The sequence below is a fragment of the Callospermophilus lateralis genome, chromosome 14 (assembly GCF_048772815.1).
Source record: "Callospermophilus lateralis isolate mCalLat2 chromosome 14, mCalLat2.hap1, whole genome shotgun sequence".
NCBI classification, from domain to species: Eukaryota; Metazoa; Chordata; class Mammalia; order Rodentia; family Sciuridae; genus Callospermophilus; species Callospermophilus lateralis.
Genome location: NC_135318.1, coordinates 78,786,103 through 78,811,230, shown reverse-complemented (window position 1 = coordinate 78,811,230; position 25,128 = coordinate 78,786,103). Strand labels below are relative to the sequence as shown.

General features: G+C 37.7%; 1 pseudogene across 1 annotated transcript; it reads left to right on the top strand.

Moving 5' to 3' along the window:
• Nucleotides 1–197: 197 nt before the first annotated feature.
• Nucleotides 198–24,623, top strand: LOC143379912 (uncharacterized; annotated as a pseudogene). Its single transcript, XR_013088581.2, has 3 exons — nt 198–298; nt 17,874–18,000; nt 22,665–24,623. The product of XR_013088581.2 is annotated as an uncharacterized LOC143379912 (transcript).
• The last annotated feature ends 505 nt before the right edge of the window (nt 24,624–25,128 follow it).

Genomic DNA, 25,128 nt, shown 5'->3' with positions numbered 1-25,128 from the left:
GCCTCACTGATTCCTGGGTTGGATGTCATCTAGTGTCACTCAGAAAGAAGGCTCTCTGGACTCAGCCTGCGGGGCGGGCCTGCAGCCCTGTGCAGCGGAGAGCATTCGGGGAGAACCATCCAATCCCCGCACAGCCAGAGAGGACCTGGCGGCTTCCGCTATCTGGCCGGGCCCTTTCCTTTTGAGCCGCCCTTCTTGCGATCTCGCTTCTGACGCCAGCCCAGGGGTCCCAGGTGGCTTTGTCCTGCAGTTGCTGAAGATCCCTGGTGGCCGCCTGGCTCCCGAGCGCCAGGAAATGGTGAGTGTGGCGGGGCCTCTTGAGCCCGGGGAGGGAGATCGTTTGAACCGCGGGACTGGCTGCGGTGGGGCCAGGAGCTGCTGGGGACCCCGGGGTCCTGGGCCTGAGCCTCCTCCTGGCAGCGCTCCCTCAGTCCTGGCCAGCAGGTGGGGAGCGTGTCGGCAGCGGAGCTCCTGCCCAGCCTGCTGCATTCCCTCAGCTGGCCCTAGAGCGCCAGCAGCAGCCGCCTTCCCAGGTGGGTGGTGATTGACAGGTGGGATGGAGATCAGAGAAGTCTCTTCACGTGGGATTTTCCTGCAGGAGAGGAGCAGTGGCTCTGGGCCTCGCTGCTGCCGTCCTCCTGAGCTAGCTGGCTTTCTTGCTTTTTCTCCCTCCTTCCCAACCTTCCTTCCGCAGGGTGCTTTACAGGAGCTCCATCCCTGGTTCTGATGTAGGGCGGAGGGGGGCGGCACCTGAGGAATTCGCAGGCAGCAGGTTTACTTAAGTTGCAGCCTCCAGAGGGAACAACGCGGGGACCCTGGCAGGGAACTTCTCTGAGATTTATAGTCAGTGCGTGGTTACAGGGCAGCTACTCCTTGTCCCATATTTTTAGGATACAGAGAGGTTTCACAGGTTATTATTTTACCAAGGAAAACAAAAATAATAACATGTACAGCAAGCTCTCTTGAGATGGAGTTTGTTACATTTGTCTCTAAACCGGCCTTTTACAAGAAAGAGAAAGTTCAAACCACAGTGAGCGCTCTGGGGGAGGGGGGAGGGGGAATCCTGCTGACATTCTTTGTAATGATCTTGCTGACAAGAAGAGAAGCTTACTGTTGGTAGTGGGTCTTTGGGGCGACATCAGAACTTTTTATTTTTTATTTTGAGAAAAGTTGCTGAGACTGGCCTAGATATGGTTGGATTTACAAAGACTGTTCTATTGAATTTAAGAATATAATTTTCAGCCAGGCACATGGTGCACACCTGTACTCCCAGCGGCTCAGGAGGATAAGCCAGGAGGATCAGGAGTTAAAAGTCAGCCTCAGAAACTTAGTGAGGCCCTAAGCAACTCTGTGAGACCCTATTTCTAAATAAAATACAAAAAAAGGGTGGGGATGTACCTCTGTAGTTTAGCGCCCTGGGTTTAAACCCCAGTACAACAAGAAAAAAAGAATACAATTATATGGATTCTTCTATGGATTTTTTAATGTTGTGATTCCTTGATCATTATGGTAGTATTATAGTTTCATATAATATACTATCTCATAATGATAGCTACTCCTTTTGCTTTATTAAAAAGTTTCTTGCTAAATGAACATATATTTAACTTATGGACAAACTTTAGAAACTTATTCTTTGGTTCCTTATTCCACTACAAATAAAGCATGCTGAATATGTTTATTAGTGCATTATATTCATACATAATGGGTATAATTTGCTCCATTTTAGTGGTACTTCCCCTTTCCCTCTCCTCCTAGCTCCTCATTCCCCCTCCTCTCCTGGTCTTCCTTCTATTTATTTACAGTTTTAAACTAATGCTTTATAGATAAACATAATGGTGAAATTCACTGTGATATATTCATATATATTCAGAGCAGTTTTGATGGGATAATATAGATAAGTATGGGGGAAATGGTCATTGTTGTAATGATGACTTTTATCACTGGTACATGGGGTGTATAATTGAGTCTTTTATGGACTTCTGTCTATTTTAGATTCTCATAAATCCTACACATTTCTCTTAACAAACATGTTCCCATGTGAGATACAACATTTATGTGAATCTGTATGAGACTCATGTGGTGTTGGGCTTGGTGGCCCTGAGTCTCTTACAACAGTCTGTAATCCCAGTGGCTCAGGAGGCTGAGGCAGGAGCATCCTGAGATCCATCAACCTCAGCAACTTAGCAAGGCCCTAAGCAACTCAGTGAGACCCTGTGTCTAAATAAGGGCAAGGCCCTAAGCAACTCAGTGAGACCCTGTGTCTAAATAAAATACAAAAAAAAAGATGGGAATGTGGCTCAGAGGTTAAGTGGCCATGAGTTCAATCCCTGGTACCAAAACAAACAAACAAACAAACAAACAAACAAAAAGTCTCATGGTGTAAATTTGTGTGTGTCAAAATGACTTTCTCCCATGTAGACTTTGTCACTGGGTTCTCATCCCTCTCGCTAATATTTTCCTGGTCCTGTGTTTCAGAACTGCTTGATGTGGGATTCCACAACTGGCCTAAGTTCTCCTGGAGTGTCTCACGAACATCAGTACCTGGGTCTTATCCTGTTAGAGAGCTGTCTGAATTTAAGGGTGTAGTCTCTCAGGAGTAGCTGAGTGTCCTGCAGGTGAGAGGAATCTTTATCTAAAAGGCACTTATTTCCTTACCTTGGCTACTGTGTATACTGCCAAGTGAAGATGAGTATGAAGTCATTTATTAACAGAGGGATTCCAGTTCCTTTGGCTGTGTACCCAGTATTATTTTCACTGCATCATATAGTAGTTCTATATTTAGTTTTGAAACAACTTTCATGCTATTTATAAAAAATATTCTGTACCAAATTTATATGTTACCATGTAAAAGAGGTTCTTTCTTCCATTTCCATAAGATCAGACCCCTCATTACCTTTTTAGATTTGCTCAGGCTGCAGGAGGTCTTAAATTTGACTGGTGCACTAAATTCCTGTTGCAAGCTTGCTAGAATTCAGGCTGCCCTGTAGCCACTGGGAAAAGGAGCCATGAACCTCTTCTAGAAATAAAGGGAATAAGCAGAGATTGTAGGTGGGCATGGAGGTGCATGCCTGTAATCCCATCATCTGGGGAGGCCAAGTCAGGAGGATTGCAAGTTCAAAGCCAGACTCAGCCACTTAGCAAGGCCCTAAGCAGCTAAACATGACCCTGTACCCCCTCGCAAAAAAAAAAAAAAAAAAAAAAAAAAAAAGAGTAATAAAAGGGCCAGGGATGTGATGCAGTTGTAACATGCCCAAGGGTTCAATCCCTGATACAAAATAACAACCATAACACACAAGCAAAATCGGGATCTGTGGTTTTTAACCACTTTTCTTCACTCCTGGTGGGGACTGTAGTACACAGAAGTGCTTGCACACCAATGTGAAGCTCCTCCTCTGTAATCTGGGGAGATACACATATGCACAAATGCCATTTCTCCTAGGGTTTGGGGTTTGGAGATGCAGTCTGTTGAATGGAATGAGTTAAAGTTGGGACATTTAAATTTTGCATACTCAAATTCCTTAGAGAAAGAATTGGCAGGCCAGGTTCCTACTAAGGTGCTGGGGAGTGGGGGAGGCTCAGGAAGTGTTGCTTTCCCACTTGGTCTTCCTGTGGTGGACTGTGTTTCCCTGTTAACTCTGGTGCTGGTCACATAGAAGCTCAGCTGTTAGCAACAGCAATTTGCAGAGTTTGCTGGAAAATCCCTTCTAGGGATAAACTGGGACCCTGAGATTCAACTCTTCCTTTGTCCTTGTCCCAGGGAAGAAGCCCAGGAATTATGCACAGCCATGGAAAACCACTAGTTTGTCCTCTGGTCTTGATACTGGTGTATTTCTAGTCCCTTCCTCCCTGTGCACCAGATAAATTCAGGCCCAACTACAGGCAATTTAGTTAAATATGCTATATTTATGACCCAAATCTTCTCTACTCAAGGTGACACTGGATTGGGGGTATCCTGTCCCAACCATATAGGCTCATTGCTTAAGGCATGAATAAGGCCTAAGTGTATCCCAACTTTTCCTACTCATTTGATGGTAGGTGTTTTCTCAGTTGTCCATTGTATAGAAGTTTCTCAACTCATTTAGGAGTCTGTTTAAGAGGGACTCAAAACAGGAGCACATGTTTGTTGTGTGTATCATGAAGGGAAAGTCATCAGCCCCCTAGTCTGTTCCATTTGGAATATCAACCCCCTTAATCTCTGCTTCTGGGGGAGTACTGTGCTGTAACCTCAGAGCCATACCCATGCTGCACAACTCTGCCAGTGATCTGCGCCTCCAGTTCTAACATCTACCTTTAGATTTCATTGTATCATTCATCACATTAAATATGTTTATTTCTTTCTTTTTTTCTTACATACATGAAAATAGTTTGACATATCTGTGGAATTTTCTGTATTGTGAATCCTGAGTCTTTATTTTTATAATAATAGTTCAATCATATAATTAGTGTCAGGAAATGATACCTGCTGCTTTTGCACAATAAATTTTGATGGGAGGGGCTGGGATGTGGCTCAAGTGGTAGTGTACTCGTCTGGCATGCATGTGGCCCGGGTTCGATCCTCAGCACCACATACAAACAAAGATGTTGTGTCTGCTGAAAACTAAAAAATAAATATTAAAATTCTCTCTCTCTCTCTCTCTCTCTCTCTCTCTGTCTCTCTTAAAAAAATTTTTTTTATGGGATGTTATTCCAGATTAACTTGGGGGAAATGATCACCTTGGTAATGAAGACATTTGTCATCTACACATAGGGTGTGTAATTGAGTCTTTTATGTTCTTCTGTGTATTTTATTTTCTCATAAATTGTCCCCATTTCTTTTAAAAATATGCTTATGGGTTACATGCAATATTTGTTTGACATTTATGGAAAACCGACATGTTGTACACTATCACAATAATTGTATGTACTTTGACATAAATGTGTCTGGCTCCTAGAATCCATTATTTCCCACAGTTTGTTGTTCCTCTTCCTGAGTGTGCAGGATCCTTAGGCACATCCCTGGGCCTCGGGTCTTTGGGCAATACAGCTATGTCCTTCTATGTCATTAGGGTTCACATCTGCTGCCATTTCTAGGAGCCTCTGTTTCTGGTGGGGGAATATCATGTATCTTTAGTAGCAAAATAGTTTCCACAGATAGATAATGACAACTTAAACTCCACCTTCACTTCATGAACATTCATTTACTCCATATGTTCTTCAATACTATTTAGTTTTGTGTATATGATGTGATTTTATTTTACATTTCTCTAATTTCCAAAGAGGTTGAGTCTTTTATGATTATTGAACACTCACATATTTCATGTAAACAGTGACTTTTCAAATTTCTTGCCTGCTTTTCTTTTGGGGTCTCTCTCTGAACCTTTCATTGTATATTTGATTATATGTGAGGAAATGAGTTTCTTTTACTCTGTGACTTCATCTCTCTGCACCCTTTATTGGTATCATTTGATTAATAGAATTTTATTAATATTGTATAATTTATAAAATTTTAAAAAATATTATTTTTATGTAACTTTGTAGAAAAATAACTCTCTTTTACTTTTATTGATATTTTACCCTTCTTTGTGATACTGTGGATTGAAGCCAGGGTATCCTATGACTGAGTTGCATCCTCAGTCCTTTGAAAAATTTTACTTTGCCTCAGGGTGTTGCTCACTTTCTGGGGCTGGCCTCACAATTGTGATCCTCCTGCCTTGGTTTCCAGAGCACCTGATATTGCAAGTGTGTACCACCACATGTACCCTAGCCCACCCTTTCTTACATCAACTTTCCAATGCTTTATATTTTCTTTTTATTTCAGAACTTATTGCATCTGAAATGAGTTTTTATGTGGCATGAATGAAGGGTACAGTAGCATTTTTATTTTCACACAGTTGTCCAATTATTCCTGCATCATTTTTTTTTGGGGGGGGGAATGTCATTTTTTTTTTCCTGAACTGTAATCTCTATCATTTATCATTGTCTAATATCAAGGGATATATGAAGGGTTTTGTTTCAATTCCACAGCCTAATTATTCCTTTCATTACCTGGTCTATGCTGAACAGTGTAACATTGTAACACACACGTATGGACTACTGGTTTTTGGGTTAGGGATAGACTTCAGGTACAATAGCTGTAGCATATAGCTTATGCACATAGTAATTCATACCATCTAGGGCTTGTCATTACTCTCTACGATGATAGAAATATCTTACATCTTCCAGAATATTTCTCCAACATTAATAGAAACATTGTTGCATATGTACAATTATATAATATATAATTAACACTATTTTTACTTGTCAAATTTATCATAGTTCTTTCAATTTCATTTGTTTTTTAAAGCAACAAATTTGACATTAGTGATACTCTGTGTTGTGTTTATTTTCAAATTTTGCTCTTTTGCTTAGGATTTTCTTTACTGTTATTTTCACAAAATTTGCTTTTTCCAAATTATTGAGCCTGATTACTTGCTAATAAATTATTTGTCCTTTTATAGTTTACTGGTTAAAGACTGTATGTTTCCTTTTTAACATCAGTTTTATATATGTCCCACTTTATTACAGCCTTATGGAGGTTTGATGGACATATGTTAACCTATATATATCAAAGGTTTATGCTTTTATGTTTGGACATTTGTACACACCCATGAAACCAGGACTGCAGTCAACAAACTTATTATATCCATTACTACAAAATGTCCTCTAGTACTCATTTACATCCCTCCCAAAATTTTATGTAATAAATTTGATCTTATTGAGCAAGAACAGAGCAAACATCAAAATGATAAAGATCCTTGAATTACCATAGAGGGAGCACTTTCTGTCTCTATGTCAAGACACAGAGCATTGATGATCCCCAACAACCCTCCTTGCCCTCTTCCTCTTACCACCCCTCCATTCTCCCCAGTAGTTAGTACTGTTTTCCACGTAGTTCTAGAGAAGTGTTAGTTAAAGGCAAAGCAAGCAAACGGTAAAAGAGAAGTGTGACTCCCTCTTTACTCAATCATAGAAAAAGGGGAGGAGAAGTGGGCAACAGTGGGCTGGGCTCCAGCACTGACCCCAGCCCAGCCTGGTGCTCTCTCATAGGAGGCATGTGAGGTGAATCCTAGGATGAAGGAAAGGCTGGGCAGGATGTGAGACTGTGGCTGCTAGGAGAGGCTGGCAGACTGCAAGGAGGGGGAGGGGGAGCTGGGGACCAGCTGGAGACTCGGATGCAGCAGGCTGGAAGGTTAACTGTGGCAGAGGGAGGGAGAGTGCCAGCACCTGGGGAGGTGGAGATGAGAAGGCTGGTGTGAACACAGAGACATGGGATCAAGGGCTGTGATGAAGGGAGACTAGGTATTTCAAAGTGTGAGGAAGAGGACTCAAAATCCATGCTGAGTTCCCTGAGTTTGAAGAACAGGGTCCCTGAGGTTTCACTGTAGGATCATAGAAGATATGAGTGTAAATAGCGCTGTGGACTCCATGAGGAACACACAGACTAGTGGGCTGTCCTAGAGTGGGTTTCTCAACCTCCTGTAGTATATCACAAGTGGCCGTCATACCATAAAGGCAGAGGACACTTTTTTACTGTGTGGTCAAGTTTTTTTTTCACCGATAGGCTACTGATTGATCTATCTGCAGTGTCCATGGGAGAACTCCAAAGGCTGTACCTTCTTTCTTGTTCATATAAGGTCTTTTAAAAATTTTGTTCTAATTAGTTATACATCACAGCAGAATACATATTAATTCATTGTATATAAGTGGAGCACAACTTTTCATTTCTATGGTTGTACATGATGTACAGTCACACCATATGTGCAGTCATACATGTACATTATGATGTCCATCTCATTCCACCATCTTTCCTGTCCCCCATGCCACCTCCCCTCCTCTCCCTCCCCTTTGCCCAATCAAAGTTTCTCCATTCTTTCCCCCGATATATCCCTATTATAGATCAGCATCCACTTACCAAAAAGAACATTTGGTCTTTGCTTTTGGGGGGATTGGCTTACTTCTCTTAGCATGATATTCTCCAACTCCATCCATTTACCTGTGAATGTCATAATTTTATCTCTTAATGCTGAGTAATATTCCATTGTGTATATAATACCACAGATTCTTTATCCATTCATCTACTGAAAGGCATCTAGGTTGGTTCCACAGTTTAGCTAATGTGAATTGAGCTGCTATGAACAGTGATGTGGCTGCATCACTATAGTATACTGATTTAAGTTCTTGGGGTATAGAGCAAGGAATGGGAAGCAAGGAGTGAGTCAAATGGTGGTTCCATTCCAAGTTTTCTAAGGAATCTCCTGACTACTTTCCATACTGGGTGCACAATTTGCAGTGCCACCAGAAATGTATGAGTGTACCCTTTTCCTCACATCCTCACTGACAAGTCTTATTTCTTGTATTGTGATAATTGCCATTGTGACTGGAGGAGTGAGATAAAATCTTATAGTAGTTTTGATTTGCATTTCTCTAATTACCAGAGAAGTTAAACAGTTTTAAAATTGAGTTCTTTTAATATCCTGGAATGTAGTGTTATCTGATGTCCTTGTAGTAAAGATTTCTCCCACTCTCTGGTCTTCAGAAGGGACCCCTGAAAACAGACCAGCTGGGGAAATATGTCCTAGGTCCCCTAATGCTATTTTACCACAACTTTGACACCAATTATGCCATAGATGTCTACAGAGGGATCAGATATTTCCCTGTAGAGAACCTGATGTGTAGAATCCAGGGTTGCAGTGTGCCTCCTGAGGAGATTGCTAGTTGTCCACGTTGGCATGACTTCACTGCATTAAGTTTTCTTTTCCCAGAGTAGGCCCATGGAGGAGCAACACACACCATTCATAGAGAGAAGACAATGATCCTTGGCAGCTCCTGGAAAGACCCATCAGACCCTTCCTTTACTTACAGTTACCCCTCATCCAGGACAACCTGAGGCAAATGCATTTGTCTCCTAATTTTCCAGACTCAGCTGTCAATGGACTAATAAGCACCTTGCATCCTCAGTGTGGAAGTGGGGTTGCTCTGAGTGCCAGGCTTGCCTGAGAAGGCTGGAGGGGCACTCAGTTTTCTTCATGGTGACCAAATATGATAGCAAAATCTTAGTCCTTGTCCCTAATCCTTTTCCAATATGGAAAAAAGGGATTTGAGGAAAAAATAAAAGTGTTATTGTTATGCTACAAAAAAAAAAAAAAAAAAGAAAAGAAAATAGAGGGACTCCTGTCCCAAAGGATGTGATTCTAATTGCCAGTGAACAGAGGTTATTTTAAGCAGTGACTCAAATATTACCCACCAGAACAGAGATATGAAAATTTGTTCTCTATATGTGTAATAAGAATTGTAATTCACTGTGCTGTCATGTATTTAAAAAATAAAATCAATTAAAAATAAAAAATATATATTACCCACCAGTTGTGCCCTGTCAGAAGTCATAATTCCCTTATAGCCTTGAGAGAGCTATTTCTCAGAACTTCTTGCATCAGCTCTAAAGTCCAGATTTCTTGGTTCCTGTGGTACATGAGCTGAAGGACATAAAACCTGGCTTAAGTTCTGACTTAAGACAGGAAGTAGGTTAATCTAGTTTTCCCCATGGTTAGGAAACAGAGGAAAAAGTAGAAGAAAAAGTCAAGTCAGTTTTAAAATAAGTCTCAGTGGATGAGGAGCAAGGATTATGTACAAAGCATGAAGTGGACCCTGACACATTTCTAGAGAACTCCTGGCAGGTAGGAATGGGTGGGGTTGATGAAGAACAGAAAGTTTAGATCAATCTGGGCATCAGAGTGAATGCCAGGAATCTCAGGAACACAGACATGCAGGCTAGAAACTCAAAAGTTCAAGGTCAGTCTGGAGGACTTCATGAAACCATGAAAGGTCAAAACAATACAAAGTGTTGGGGACAAAGCTCAGTAATAAATTGCCCCTGGGTTCAATTCCCAGTAACAACAACAACAACAACAGAAATTCAGAAATAAGATCAAAGAATGCTTTTCCATGAAGCCAGCAGGTACTTAGGAGGGGACAGGAAAAGAGTGTGTCTTAGCTGAGGATGAGGTGAGTCGGTATCAATGGGGCTAGAGGCAGGATGGAAATTTAAGCCAGTTTTTTTTTTTAATATTTATTTTTTAGTTGTAGTTGGACACAACACCTTTATTTCACTTATTTATTTTTATGTGGTGCTGAGGATTGAATCCAGGGTCCCGCACGTGCAAGGTACAAACCCAGCCCATAAGCCAGTTTTAAGTTAACAAATATTTTGTTCTGCCCACTAAAAGCAAACTGTTCAATTATTTGTTTGTGAGTATTTGGATGGTTATAGTTAACATAGAGAGGATCATCAAAGTTATAACCAGTAGGGAGACTCTTTTTACTTATTTTTTTTAATTTGGGTACCAGGGATTGAATCCAGGGCACTTAACCACTGAGTCATGTCCTTGGCCCTTTTTTATATTTTACTTAGAGACAGGGTTCCACCAAGCTGTTTAGGGCCTCTCTAAGTTGCTGAGCCTGGATTTGAATTCTTGATCCTTCTGTCTCAGCCTCCCACCTTACTCAGATTACAACTGTGCGCCACCATGCCCAGCTTAGGCAGGGGGAGTCTCTAATATGATGCTAGAAGAACACCAAGGATGGATGGATCAATGTATTCAGTTGACAGTTCCCTAGGATTTCAAACCTGCTGTATATACTGCCACATTTCATGCTCCGTGTATCTTTTCTGTGTTAATTTCTTGAGTTATGAAAAGATGGTGCACAAAGTCAAATGTTTTCCTTTATTCTGAGTCAATAGTTATATCAAATTATTCAACATGTAAGGTAGTTGTAGGGTCCCCCAACTTATGGGAAGTAGATAAGAGGATAGATGATATCATAAGGTTGTAACTGGAATCCCAGTTAGGCAAAGTACTGCAGGGTTGAGCCATAAACTTGTGGGATTTCTACCAAGGGTCAAAATTGAATTATTGGATAATCAGTTGTTAGGACATTGGTTGATGTTGTGGAAATTCACATTCTTTTTTGATAGAAGTGGTTTCAGAAAGCAGACATTAAATGTCAGGACTTTAAACTAACTTTAGCTATGTGTTGTTCACTGGTGAGAATCATAACCCTAGAAAAGGGAGCATTTCCACACTCTGAAAAGGGTGCATTGACCTCAGAGAAACTTCTCCTTAGCTGCTCAGGATGTCCTCACTCACTCCTTAGGAATGACCCCTGCAGGGCTGCAATTTTACAGTGAATGCTCCCTGTGGGGATGCATTTATTCTAATGTGTGAGTTCCTTTTTGAATAGTGAGTACAACAGGCTACTGACCTGATTTGTTTCCCTGTTGTCTCTTTCATAAAATCTTAGTCATACAATTCTAGTTTATCCATGTACTTGAAATTTTTATTTTTTGATATGAGTGTAAGAGTATTAATTATGGTTTAAAAATAGGAGTGAATTAGGTGAAATGCTCTGAAGAAACCAAGATTCTTTCCATGAAGCAATGCTGTGTTTCAAAAATGAGAATCCAAACACCCCTGGAGTCCTCATTAGATAAATATAAGGGTTTTGGCATTTCTGGTGTGTCTCATGGACCTCCTCTTCCTTCTGCACAGAGACAATGACAGTCCTGTGACTACTTAGTCACTGCTCATAATTTTACCATGTATTTCTTAGAGTCATTTCTTTTCTTTTTTTTTTCCTTTTTTTTTTGCTTGATTGTAGTAGTTTTGAGCTTTGTATAACTTAATTTTCTCATTGCTATTCCATTGGGATTATGTTAAGACTTTCTTTTCTTTTCTTTTTTAACCACTCTTTTGTTGGCTCTCTTAAACACATGCTGCTGTGCTGCTGTCTGGAGCTCTGTTCTACTTAATTAATTTACTCCTTGCACTGCCTGTGGATCTGGAATTGTTTCAAGTTTGTGTTGTGATGATATTGACAGTGTCTTTTTCTTAATTTTTTCCCAAATATTAATGTTTCATGAATATTTTACTCGTTGGGAAATACAATGGATTGTATATTATGCATAAGTTCAGATTTACTAGTAACTATCAGTGAAATGTGCCAATCATCTGGGCATTCATTCATGTGTTTGTTCCTCATGAACACTTACCCTTACTTATTTTGATGTCATTTTACATTACCTTTATTCATAATCTGACATTCAGCATTTTTCTCATGTAGTTTTTAATTTAAACACAATTTCCATCATTTTATTACATTTAATTATTAATTCTTCCTGTTTTACATATTTTACTGACAATGCATTTTTATTTATATTTCTTTCATACAGATAATTTCTCAGGGAGCAGGGTTCCTTTCACTTCATACTACATTTTCATGAACTTCTCTACATTTTAATTGAGTTGAATTTATCAATCTGTTCTTTGAACTTGCTTGTTTTTCTTATATAAATTTTTGGGAGGACAGGAGAAGGTGTTGAGCTCCCAGAGTTAAATCCTTGGATTTCCAAACCTCTCCTCCAGAGACTGAATCATTCTGGAGATACATGTCATCCATCCATCTGTCTCCAGAGCTTCTGAATTCTGCAAACAGGTTTATCCTCTGCATACATGTTTATTCCTCTAAACAGGTTGCCTTCTTGAAATGTGGGTCATGCAGACTCCTTACATGAGCTAGCTAAAATATGTGTTTTCTTGCTTTGAACTCATTTTTAAAAAATATTACTGCTGTATGACAACAATTTTATATGTGTTTAATAATTGTTTTTTGGGGGGTTACTTACTATTTATTTATTTGTTTGTTTGTTTATTTATTTATTTATTTTTGCTGTGATGAAATAGACTGAGAGAGAAAGTGTCAGAAGCCTTGATCTTACAGACACTAGCCTCACCTAGCTCCCTCCTTGCTGGTGTAGCCAGGCTTGGCTTTTGCTTTTCTCCTGTGCTGAGGCCAGAGCTGGCTTGCTGCACCAACTGAGTTGTCATACTACACATGCACACTTGTGACTCCCTGTGTAGAAGAAAGATACAGGAGTAGCCCAATAAAGAAGGAGGGGACAGTTCTGGTATCTCCTGAAGCCTAGAGTGAAGCTGGGCCAAGATACGAAAAGTTCTTTCTGAGCAAGCAACTTGCTGAGAAAAGCTGCAGCCAAGAGTGTGCCACTCTGACATCATTCAGCCAGGGTTTGGATTGCACCTCCTGGCACTCTGTGCCTGTGTTGGGCCTCTCCCCATTCATAGATTCTGGGAGGAAACTCTCCAATCAGGCCTGCAGTAAGAGAGGAAGGGGTGTCTTTCCACAGTTTCATCAAATTGTGTAATGCCTCTAGAGCTCTGGAATGGCCTCTGCTTGTGAGGCCCAAGCATACAATAAATCTAAAAATAGTGCTAGAATATCTAAAATGCCAGAAAATGTAGAATCTGCAGGTTTTTTTTTTTTTTTTTGTAAAAGGGAGAATCAGCTGTGGAGGGAAAATATCCTGCCTAAAAGTAGAGCCAGATTCAGCTGATCTAAGTTCATTACTGTGGAATTATAGCCCTTTGACCCCTCTGGACCATAGGGTGGGAGAACAGCCAGCAGCTGAAAACTGTGGGCATCTGTCATTACAAAGAGCCATCTTTTGACATCTCTGTGTCTTCACAGTTTGTCAGAGTATACATTGGGAAAAGCCAACTTGGTGGATGTGGTCTTTGTGTAGGAGGTGTTTTGTTGGCACCAGAAATCAGCTTTTCCTTTCTCCCCAGGGTTACTTATTTTCTCTGATTCTCCCACAATATGAGAGGTAGGATCTCAAAACTTAGATCCTCAAAAGCTGCTCACAGGGCTGACAAAAAATTCTTTATTTTTGAGTTTCCTCCACAGAGTCCAAAATACCAATTTTTTTCATTTGCAGATCACAGGATTATTAATAATTTTTACCCATGCAATATTTGAAGCTAATGCTGTATCTTAATTGTCATTTACCCCTAAGTAATGGATGATGGTTTTTGAAAATGTATGTTTTTAGGAGGTTAATGTTTCACATGGTTTAAGAGCAGAGAATAATCACCAGATCTGCTTTTGAAAATCTTTGTGCCTTTTTTTTTCTTCCCTAGGCACACTCATTTTATCACCATATCTTTGACAAGTATTCTGGTTTATAAGTGGAATGTCTCTAAAATTTCATGTGTTGAAACATGGTCCCCAGTTGCAGCAAGGTGGAGAGATGGGCTTGTAGACCATAAGGGCTCTGACTTCTTCTTTGGACCAGTCCACTAAAAACTGACTGGACTATTGGGAAGAGAACTAGTTGGAGGACATAGATCATTGGGGTAGCTCTGAACAGAATCATCTTCTCCCAGCATCTTCCTCCTTCTCTGCTGCCTGGCTGCCATGAGCTGAATAGCTTTTCTCCATGTTCTTCTTCCATGATGTTTCTGTCTTGGAGTGAGACTACCATGGACTGAGTGCTCTGAAACTGTGAGCTGAAATAAATGTTTCCACTCCTAAGTTGTGACTTTTAGATATTTATGTCACAAGTGGAAAGCTCAGTACAACAGAAACTTTACTAGGTGGCATGTCCTTATCCAGTGTCCTATTCTGAGTGCTCTGAATGGACTGAGTGCTCTGAAACTGTGAGCTGAAATAAATGTTTCCACTCCTAAGTTGTGACTTTTAGATATTTATGTCACAAGTGGAAAGCTCAGTACAACAGAAACTTTACTAGGTGGCATGTCCTTATCCAGTGTCCTATTCTTTTCCTGGTGCTGGATTTCAGAACTGTCTGGGGTGACACTTGGTACCCATGGGGGTATTTCTCTTAGATTGTCTGTTGACCATCAGCCTCCTGATCATTTATTTCTAGAAAACAGATTGAGATGGAGACTTGGGGGAACACTGATTGACCTGGGGCCTAGAGGAACCTCTTTTATCATTTTTTCTACATTTTAACCCCTTGTAACATGAATATTTTTCCTTTAACCTCCATTATATGGAGATTTTGATGGCCTATAAATTATGTTGTGGGGGTAATAAAGAATTGGTTCTGTTAATCTTCTTCTCATGCTCTTCTTCCCTACTCTGTTCTTAGTAACTCTCCTTATATCAAAGAAGACATTTGGCATTTGTTTTTAAGGGATTGGCTAGCTTCACTTAGCATAATCTGCTCTAATGCCATCCATTTCCCTCCAAATTCTATGATTTTGTCATTTCTTAATGCAGAGTAATATTCCATTGTGTATAAATGCCACATTTTTTTTATCCATTCTGCAATCTGTATATGGGGTAAAAATGGGAGTTCATATCCCACTTGAATCAAAGTGTGAATTATGATATATCAAGAACTATGTAACGTTTTGAACAACCTACAATAAAAATTAATTAAAAAAAAAAAAAGAATTGGTTCTACTCTCTACATTTTCTCTGAGTTGTGAGTTCCAGGAGAGTATTCTAAAAAACGCACACCCTCTGGGTGTACAGGAAACCACAATGTACTTCAGTGAGTAAGAATGGGGATGAAGAATGTCCAAAATGTCAGGATGCCTTGACTTTAACCTTGGGTCTGACCTGTCCATATTACAGTCAGTACAGTTCTTCACAGGCTTGTCACCTTCAAAAGATGTCTTTACTTACTTCAGCTTCAACTTTTCCCTAATTGTAAGATGTATTTTACTATCAGTCTTCAAATTAAAAATATATATCCAATACTGCAGGATAAAGTTGAATTTTAGGGAAAAAATCAGACATATTTTACTTTATTTAAATGTTTTATTTGCATTTATTCTTCTACAGAGGGTTCTTCATGGGATTCCCATGTGCTCTGTGTTTTGGAAAGCGATTTCAAGTGGAACTTCAGGGCTTAGCTTTGGAAATTTTACGAGAAATAATGAATAGGAAAAATCTACCATTATGGTGGCAGAGAAATGAATGTAGGTTTTCAAAATTGATTGGTAGCTGCCTAGGTGAATTTCATATAGACCAAGCTATCACCTCCTCATCCTTGAAGACATGTGATAATCAACTTGTCATAGATCTTATCATCTGAATATTAGAGATTAATATTGAATCATGTGAGATAAGATTTGGCAAATCCTAGAATTATTCACATGATTTCTGTTTAGTAAATGGTTATCATGGAGTTAGTAACCAAATATTACAGTTACTTTCTGGAAAAGATGGATGCTTTTCCATTTCAGGGACAAATGTAAGTTCTTTACACTTTTGTTGCCTCCCATGGACTGGAATTTGGCCAAGCATAGCGGGTGATGCATGGCTGAGATGTCAGTTACTCAGGACAATAATGGAGGAGGATTGCACATTTTAGATCAGTCTTGGAAGCTTAGGGACACCAGGTTTCAAAAAGTAAAAAGAACTAAAGATGTTGCTAGTGGTAAATCTGTAAACAGTCCCTGAATTCAATCCTAACCAGAAAACAAAATCCCTCTGAGTATGAATACTTTTACCTTTAGGTAGTGGTTCTTTCTCATCTAAAACTAAATAAATAAATTTGGAAAGCAGAGAGGTCTGAGCTCAGTGATTACTAGTTAAGGTAATCTTGAGCTTTAAGGAAGATCCTTGGGACCCATTTTTTTAATAAGTCCCATCTTTTCCAGATATGGATTTGAATGGTAGGTAATCATTCCTGAGAAGGAAGCCTAGAGAAGTAGGAGAAAGATGTAGTTATTTTCCAGGAGTTTCCCAGGTCAGGGGCAGCATTGAATTTTCCTCCCAAACTACTATGGAACATGCAGACTGTTACTTCTGCACTGTTCCAGTATTGTGTTTAACATGTTTTAAATCCACTTTGCTTCACTTTCTTCTCACAACAGTCAACTTGAACTCTGTATAAAACATATATGGTACACATGTCCCCCCTATATCAGGAACCCTCTGTTCTTTCACTTTCATCAAAGCCAGGCCAGGCATACGTGACCTGCGGGATTCAAAAGGTTTTCTTTTTGATAAATAGAAATTGGATTGTCTTGGTTTCCTAGATTCCCATTGAGGATGTTTCTGGGTCATTAGAAGAAGTGAACCTGCTTTGTTTTCATTCCATCTGGATGCTCCACTATCTATAAATACACAAAACTTAATAAAATGCACATTCATTTCCCCTAAGAACAAAGTAAGTCCTAAAAGAACAGAATGATTAGAAGAGACTCAATCTCTACAATGCCATGGAAAGTCTGCTGAAATACTTGTTATGTCATTTAGTTTTGATTTGGCCACAGACATCACAGCAGCGATGATGTGTCCTTTTATATTGACTGACACTTTGTACCAATTTGTTCTATTTGTTCTTCAACTCTTTTAACCTTATTTGCTTGGTTTAAATGCTGTCTGCCACATTTTCCCTATAATGTTATATTTCTTTGTCTTTGTCTTGAGGTGTTTTGGTAGGATTTTCTAAATAATCTACATAAACCATCATATTTGATACAGAAACTCTTTTTCTTAGTAATTTTTATTTTTGTGGCTTGCTTTGGGGAATGCAATCTCTGCTGCCTTTTGTTTCATACAGACATTGGCTCTATTACTGGAGGTCCTGAAATAGACCACAGTCCTGTAGGCTTTCATTTTATTCTACCTGCAGTTCACAGACATTAACCTCATTTTATTTAATGCTTGTGCACTTAAAAATCACCCTTCTTCTCACCATAATTTTCTTCTGTGAGAAATAGACAATTTATCATATGATATATAAATTCACAATTAAAATGAATATGCTCTGTTGATGCCTTAATTTTTCATTTTATTTTGTAAAATTAGAATATAAAAACTTTTTGTGGATTTGTGACACTCTTTTCTCAGAGTTTTATAATACAGAAAATCACTATTATGAAGTATTTTCTTGAATAATAAACAATACTCATCAGTTAAGAGCCAGGTCTACTAACTCTCATTTCATCTTCAGCCAACTTTCAAGCTCTGTGAATGATCAAATGGTCAATGTGCTCTTAATTTATCTATTCCTATTTCAGGAACTGTTGGCATTCACCCATGTGACCATTGATTTCTCTGAAGAGGAATGGGAATGCCTGGAGCCTGCTCAGAGGAACTTATACAAAGAAGTGATGCTAGAGACCTACAGAAACCTGGTCTTCCTGGGTGAGCAGAGTTCCCTTCAGAATTCTAAATAAATCAGAACTCCTAATTGTATAATTTTCTTACCTTGCAGAATATCTATTGGGCACTTCTGCTCTTCATGAATGAGTTTCAGATTCTTGCTTTCAAGAAAAAGGATTGGGCAATATTTGTTACAGAGAAGAAAATGTTAATGCCATTTATTTCAGTCCTTAATCTTTCTTTTTCCTAAAATGATGTATACTTTTCACTTAAAATTCGTGGTACTTATAGTAATGCAGTGATATAGAATGATGTGACCTACATGTCAAAATCCAAATTCTTCCCTTTATAGATAGAATAGAAGCATCAATATTCTCAGTAATAATCCCAACAAATAGTCAATTCATTTTCCAATGAACATATTGCCTCTAAGCTGTATTTGGACACCCTCCCCTGGTGCAAAGAGGAGAGTCCTGAGCTATGTACCCAGGTGGGCAGAAATTCATGAAACAGAGGACACAATTGAGACGTCCAAAGGCAAGAAGGAAGCCAAATTCAAATGTTGGTGGAGAAGTTATTATGCCACAGAAATGGTCTTGCAGGAGCTTAAGTTTATTTCTTGTACTGTCCTAGAAGGACATCTACTGTCCTATATTGAGCATGGTTTCCTCTTCTTTAGTCTCCTCCTTCTCCTCCATGGATGTCTGTGTTGAGTCAAATCAACATCTCAAGCACTCCCCTTTGCTTGTGAGGTCAGCATGATCTGATGGCATTTTCATCATTTGACATGTCTCTCAGAAATCTGTGCACATTTCTGGAGACTTATAGGTGAATTTATTATAATATAGTAGTATCAGAAAGTAGTTTCTCTTTTATCCTTATGTTTTTATTAATTGAAATTTCCTTATCAGAGCTCATTATGAATACTTATAATGAATATTCTGTGGAACTTTTCTGACATTAGTGAATGACTGCTCATTTTGCTTATATGATCATAGGTGATAACTACAGTTGTATAAAAGGGTTTGCACAATAATCAATCGATGGTTATTCTGAATTTTGTTAGTTAAATTTTCTTTTTATTTTTTCCTTTTCTGTATTTCATTTTATACAGTAGAGTTTGAGTTGTACTGTAGGTTTCCTCCCATCATTTAATGTTTCTATTTTTTTTTTACCTACACTTTATAATTCAATGGCCATTTCCAATATTTCACAAATTAGGGCAGTGTAAGATGAAATTAAATTATGTCTGATTTTTGTTTCCATTGTCAGTACAATTATATTTGCTTCTATTTTTATTTAATTTTTAATTTTTTTCTTTTGCCAATAAAATTACATTTGAGATAAAATACTTTCTATCTCATAAGTTTTTGTTTTAAAGTATGTTGCACATACAATAATCATTTTCACACCAGCCTCTGATCACTTTTGTGTGTAATATTCTTATACACTTTTGCCTTCAAATTGCATCTTTAGATTTAGTCTCTGCTAATCTGCATATAGTTGTAATTTTTTATTTGTTTCCTCTGCTTCCTTTAATTCTCTTTTCTTTCTTTTTTAATTGGGTTATCTTGTGGTTCTAGATTGTTATCAAGACATTATTTGATTCCTCTTTCACTTCCCTTTATTCTATGAGTATTTTGTCTTTTACTTTGATATTTTATAAAAATCATTTTAAGCTTACACTAGGTTTTTAACTGGCAACAAGTTGATTTCAATTCATAACAAAATTTATTATATTTATGTATCCTTTGAAAATTATGTTATTGATGACACATTTATTTTTATTTTCCATACATATTTAGAGGTTTATGAGGCTTTTTATGTTTTTATACTTTAAATTCTATAGAAAAAGTGTTCTATGACCCATTGGTCCAGTAATATTGAATTCTATATTGGTACATGAATTTTTCTTACAATGAAAGTTTTAAAATTTTATATGACTTGTGTTGCTGTGCACATTTATTTCATTTTTCAATATGAATAATTCACTTTAGTATTTTTTGAAAAAGAGGTTAAGTAGTTATAATGTTTGGGTGCACTTATACATATTTAAAATCTTTATTTTTATTCATGTTGAATTGTAGTATTTCTGGTTATAGTATTCTCAGTTGGGAAGTTTGTTTTATCACCCCTTTGATGCTATTCTCCTGTTTCATTCTGTATTGCAAGGCTTCCGTTAATAAATTGACTAATAATTATATTCAACTACCCTTCTCAGTTGCACATTTTTCTTTTGGTGCTCTCAAGATTCTCTCTTTGAGATCACTGAAAAATTGAGTACAATGCACTTTGTATCTTTTTGTTTCTACTTAGATATAATTGAACTTCTTTAATTTTGACTTCTTCTTTTTGTTCATATTTATCTTTTCTCAGACTGTTAAAATTGATACTGGAGATTGAACTCAGTTGTTTTTCCATTGTTCTTTTCTTCAGCTCTTTTCATTTTTAATTTTTGACAGTCTCACTAAGTTGCTGAGGCTGGCCTCACTTGTGATCCTCTGGCTCATTCTCCGGAGTTGCTAAGATTGCAGCTGTGCCCAACCCGCACCCCACTCTCTCAGACACCATTTCTTAAGAAATCCTTCAAGTACACAATTTTTACTTGTGTCTAGTAATGATGTTTTTATCTGAATTTTACTCAGTTTTCTGTGTTCTCATTTATTTCACTAAACTAAACTTATTTCACAAGGCTATTTAGGTCTTTTGGGTAGTTAATAACTTTTTCTTTTGATTAGTCAAGTGTCCATTTTTCCTTGAGTATTGTACAACTTTGGATTTGTCTATATAACAGCCAGAAAATAGTAGATTAATAGTCATTTTGGAAAACAATATGGGAGTTAGTAAAGAACTGGAAAACAGGAAGCACAGTGCTACATGTTTGAAATCCCAGGTAATTGGGAGAACATGTAAGATGCTTGTCACACCATGTCTCAAAATTAGCAAGTTTAAAGGGGTTTGTGTAGTAAGTCAGTAGTATCACACCCTTGGGCTTAATCCTAAGCACCACACATAAAAAATTAAAAGTGAAATGACCCTGTTATCCAGTTCTAAATAGGTATCCTGAAGAGATTAAATCAGCATGTTGAAGAGAGAGCTCCACTACTACTTCAGTGCAAATATTGTTCACAGTAGTCAAGACATAGACTCCACCTGTGTGCTCATCAGGAGTTGGATGAGTAAAAAAGATGGTATTTATACACAATCAATTACCAACAGAAAAGAGATATCTTTTCAATTAAAGTGACAAGGGATGAATATGCAGGACTTTGCATTGCATGAAATAAGGCAGCCACAGAAAATAATTTGCAGCCTCATCTGACTCACATGTGGAACTCACAAGTGCAGAGAGTTAAATGGTTACCAAATCCTGCATGTTCAGAGTGTTTATGAAAGACCGCTATATATATTTTTTATTTTATTTTATTTTATTATTTTTTTAAAGAGAGAGAGGAGGAAGGGGAGAGAGAGAGAGAGAGAGAGAGAGAGAGAGAGAGAGAGAGAGAGAGAGAGAGAGAGAATTTTTAAATATTTATTTTTCAGTTTTCAGTGGACACAACATCTTTATTTTATTTTATGTGGTGCTGAGGATTGAACCCAGCGCCCTGTGCATGCCAGGCGAGCGCGTTACCGCTTGAGCCACATCCAGCCCAATATATTATTTTAAAGGACATAAGAAGTTTTGAGCCCATGGTATGACACTTAAATACTGAGCCACATCCCAAGCCCTTTTACTACTTTTTATTTTGATACAGGGTCTTGCTAAGTTATTTACAGTCACACTAGTTTGCTGAGGCTGAATTTGAACTTGGGATCCTCCTGCCTCAGACTCCTGAGTTGTGCAGAATCAAGGCTTGTACCACCACACTGGAAAATGTACTGTATTTTTGACAAATGCTAATTGAATGAATACAATGATTTCTAAACACTAAAATGATGATTAGATGAAATGTTCCTTAGCTAGCATTAGTCATTTCACCATATATTACATTTTCAAATACCATTAAATACTTGGTAAATACATGAATTTAACAAATTTAATTTGTTAATGAAATGAATCAGTAAATAACCAAAGTTATAAAATTAAAAACCAAGTTATTTGTCTTGATCTCCATGTGTTGACTTTATCTAGGTAATACTGACATAGGCTGTGCCTGTGTGTGTGTTTGTGTGTAATGTGTGCTTACTAATAAAAAGATTTTTTCATATTTCTCCTTAGAGACCATATACTCTTTGCCCCTATTGAATATCTGTGTTATTGTCATCCAACATTTGTTATATTCAGGTTTCTCATGGTAGACAGAAAGTGCTTTTAAGGCAGTTGCCAAGAAAGCCAAAAATGTTCATGTTCACATTTCCCTTTTCCTTTTGAGAGAAAAGAAGGAAGTTGGTTGATTTTTCCTAATTGTAGAATGGTACATTCTTGAGGAAAAAGGCCTGTAGTGAATAAAAGTAACACATTTTCCTTTTCTCGCTATATTACTCTTCTTAATGATGTACTTCTCTTGCACACTGAATTCTCAGATGATTTGGGTAATTCTTACAAAGTACATTTGTCTGTCCATTGTTATTTAGTTCATATATTTATGGAGAAATAATGGTCTTTGATGCTACACTATTGAAGTTCTGACTGCCATAATTGTATGTTAGATTTGTAAAGTGTATTATAATATGTAAAATAATTGTTATATTCAATTTTTTTCCAGCCATAACCTCTCATCATACCCAGGATATTTTACCAGAACCGAACGGAGAACATTTATTTATAAAAGTGATAAAGAGAAGATATAAAAATTGTTACCTTGACTATTTACAACAAAAGAAAATACAGAACAGTGTAGGTAACAATGAAGATCAAAAATCATATTATAAAGAAGAAGACACATTAATAGAGACAGTTTTTAATAAAAATGTCCTTAATAATATTGACAGTCCTTGAGAAAATTTAATAGCTCAGAAAAGTATTCAATTTATAACTGAAGGACAAGTTTCTGAAAGTGTTGATTTTGAAAATTTCTCTACACTCTGTCCATCATTCTGCAATGAACAAAAGATTTATTCTTGTGCTAAAAGATACACTTTTAATGATTTTGGGAAGGCCCCTATGTACTCCCTACTGCTTAATCAAAATTCAGATATAGATTTCTGGAAAGTATGCAACACATGTGATGAAAAAAGCAACACCTTCAGCCAGGTCTCTATGCTAAGCCATTACCAGTCCCCTTACATTGGAGAAAAAAAGCATGAATCTAGCAAAACACATAACAAATTTAGCTTTTGTTGCAATCAAAGGGAACACCAGTGTGGTAATTGTGCCCAGAACATTCACAAAGATGACAGATGTGAGAAAGTCCCTCCTCATTGCTCAAAGCACTATCAAAGTACTCAGAGCCAAGAGATGCCTTGCAAATGTGAGGAATGTGAGAGAGCTTCTTATCCAACTGCAAGCATTCCTCAATACAGTGGGACTCATCCTGAAAGGGAGTCCCACATATTTAAGGAATATGTTCAAGCAGGAAGTTCCACACCACTTTCTAAAGACCACAGGTACCATAGCAGTGATCAACACTACAAATTTAAAGAGTGTGGCAAAACTTTTAATCAAGGATCACTCTCTGTTATGCACCCCAGAAGAGAAACCCTACTATTGTGAAGAATGTGGCAAGTTCTTTTGTAAACACCTGGTATTGCATAGCAGTGAGGAAACCTACAAATATAAAGAATGTGAAAAAAATTTAAGGAATTTTCAACCCTTAGTCAACACCAAAAGATTCATACAGAAGAGAAGCCCTATAAATGTGAAGTATGTGGCAAAGCTTTTAATAAAAGATCATGCCTTACTCGACACCAGAGTATTCATACTGTAGACAAGCCCTACAATGTAACAAATGTGGGAAAGCTTTTAAAAATAATTTATGCCTTACCAAACATGAGGTAATTCATACTATAGAGAAGTCATACAAATGTGAAGAATGTGGCAAAGCTTTTAATCGAAGATCATGCCTTACCGAACACCAGAGAACTCATACAGGAGAGAAGCCCTACAAATGTAAAGAATGTGGGAAAGAATATACTCAAAGAGCAGGCCTTGCCCAGCACCAGAGAATTCATACAGGAGAGAAGCCCTACAAATGTACTAAATGTGAGAAAGCTTTTAGGTATAAATCAAGCCTTACCCAGCACCAGAGAATTCATAATGGAGAGATTCAATGTGAAGAATGTGGGAAAGGTTTTAATGAAAGAATATGGTTTACTCTTCACCAGACTAATCATAACAGGGAGGGGTAATTCAAGTGTAAAAACTGTTGCAGAACTTTTAGCAATTGCACAAACATGGCTTATCACTGGAGAAGTCATAGTACATAGAATCCAAAACAGTGTAAATACTGTGCCCAAGTCTTTACTCAAATTTCAAATTTTTCTTAACATTAGAAACCTGATACTATAGGGGATGGGGAAAGATATTTGCCTGAAATATGTGCCTTAAAAAACAGCAAAATATCTACAATAAAGAAAACACCTTTATAAATATAAGAAATATAGAAAAACTTCTCTTGATGTACCATGAGAGGGAAATGAGGGATTGCCTTTTGCCTAAAATTTGTTAAACAACCCTAGGTGAGGTGGGAGAAATAAAGAAATTCTCACAAGTAGTATAAAATAGTTTAGAAACCTTGTGTCTGGAAGGATGTAAATTTATTATAAATCAAAGACTTCTCAACATTTTCACTTTTGAAAAATGAAGAAAACAATTTAACTTAGATTCTTTTAGCAGAAGAAGGCTTGTTCCTCAGAGTTGTTAATCTACAATTTCAGGTCTTTACAGTGGATTATAAAATACTTTATTCACATTGTGTATAAATTTTCCCACTAAATAAAAGTAAAAATTTTTAATGTTTAACATGTTAGGTGTTGAATCATGGTAGTATGTCAGAGGTTTTACTGTGTTCCTGTTTACTAAAGGTTCCATGCAACAGATAGTAAAAACATACTAAAATATCTCCATTAATCTTTTTAGAAACATCAGCTCATTTGGAGAATAGTATTCACATAAATCAGATCTTCATTTATTTTTTTCTGTTTGCAATTATGGTGATCTTATGACCGTTATAGGTAAGATATAAGAACATGAAAATAAGCCCCAGATTTCTCTATCTTGAATTACTACTC